The sequence below is a fragment of the Mandrillus leucophaeus genome, unplaced genomic scaffold, assembly GCF_000951045.1.
Source record: "Mandrillus leucophaeus isolate KB7577 unplaced genomic scaffold, Mleu.le_1.0 Scaffold1249, whole genome shotgun sequence".
Taxonomy (NCBI): domain Eukaryota; kingdom Metazoa; phylum Chordata; class Mammalia; order Primates; family Cercopithecidae; genus Mandrillus; species Mandrillus leucophaeus.
Window position 1 is genome coordinate 46656 of NW_012100865.1, and position 1694 is coordinate 48349.

A 1694-nucleotide genomic window follows, 5' to 3' on the forward strand; every position below is an offset into this window, starting at 1 on the left:
ATAAGGTAACACTGAGGACCACATAAATTAAGTGGCAAAGATAATTCTCTGAGGAAAATTCATTCATATATATCCTTTGAGACAGAAAATATCAAGAAGCCAAACATATATGGAAGAAACTACTATGAGTACCAGAATACCAGAATACTTTGATTAAAACACACTCACATACTGACAAAAATACAAGAGGTGGCAGATTGCACTGGCTCATGCCTGTAATTCCAACATTTTGGGAGGCCAAGGCAGGAGAATGACCTGAGGTCAGGAGTTCAAAAGTAGCCCGGCCACCATGGTCAAATCCTCTCTCTCTTAAAAAATGCAAAAATTAGCCAGGTGTGATGATGCGTTCCTGTAGTGCCAGCTACTTGGGAGGCTGAGGTGGGAGAATTGCTTAAACCCATCAGGTGGAGGTTGCAGTGGGCCATGAGTGTGTGACTGCACTCCAGCCTGGCTGACAAAGACAGACCCAGTCTCAAAAAGTAATAAAAAATACAAGAAGTAATACAGCAGGCTGCTTCTTCCTGACAATCACACAGGCCTCCATAGCACAGCAGTTATATAAGCAAACTTCCACAGACTTAATAATTAAACCAAGGGAAATTGATGCCTGGACACTAAAGCCAAAGAAGGAAACATATGTTCATTAACAGCCTTGCCCAGGCTTCTCCCGAAACCTGGAGCAAGTCAAGGTAATAAAGACGGCCCTATATCCCATGTACCAAGACTTGAGCTACTGGGGGTTCTTCTCAGGGAGCAGGGGTAGCAGCTGGAGCCACAGGAGCAGCAAGTGCCCTGAGAGCCCCACATCAGAGCTTTGCATTTAGGAGCAGCTCCAGAAGACCTTGTTGCCCTTGGAAATCCACCCCCCTCACCAGGGCCAGACAGCTTAGAGGTAGAGACGATCCCCCTCCACAGGCTCACCAAAACGTGCAACTGGCTGTGTGTTCTTAAGCCAGCTTAATGTCCTGTAAACCCTTAAGGTATTTCAACAATGAATATCTGATTTTCTGTAGATTTATGCAAGAAAATGTATCTCTCTAAATGTGTATAGTACTTCCTTCCCCCTTATCTGCAGGGAATAGTGTCAAGACCTCCAGTGAATGCCTAATACTGCAAATACACAACCCTATATATGCTGTTTTTTTACTATGCATGCATACATACATACATACACACCGGAAATACAGTTTAACTTATAAACTGGGCACCATATGTGATTAACAACCGTAACTACTGATAAAATAGAACAATTACGACAACAGGCTGTAATACAAGTCATGTGACTGTGGTCTCCATCTCTCTCTCTAAATACCTTACTGTACTGCACTTCCTGTGCAATGTGAGATGATACAGTGACTGTGGAATGACATGAAGTGAGGCAAATGATGTAGACATTTTGACATATCATTGGCTACTACTGCCCTTCTGATGATACATCAGGAGGAGGGTCACCTGCTTCAAGTGATCTCAGAGCATTGCGCCACGACAATGTTTTTTTTGTTGGGTGTCGGGAGCACATGGTGCTGTTTGGGGGTCCTTGAGAATTGAAGATTTTTGTTTTGTTTATTTGCCAAGACCTGCTGGAAGAACACTGCAATCAGTTGTTGTTTTCTTTCTTTTAATCAAACTGTTGCTGCAGAGGCTATAATTCTGCGGTGAGAATACGAGTAATTTTAACACTGCATTCATCCTAA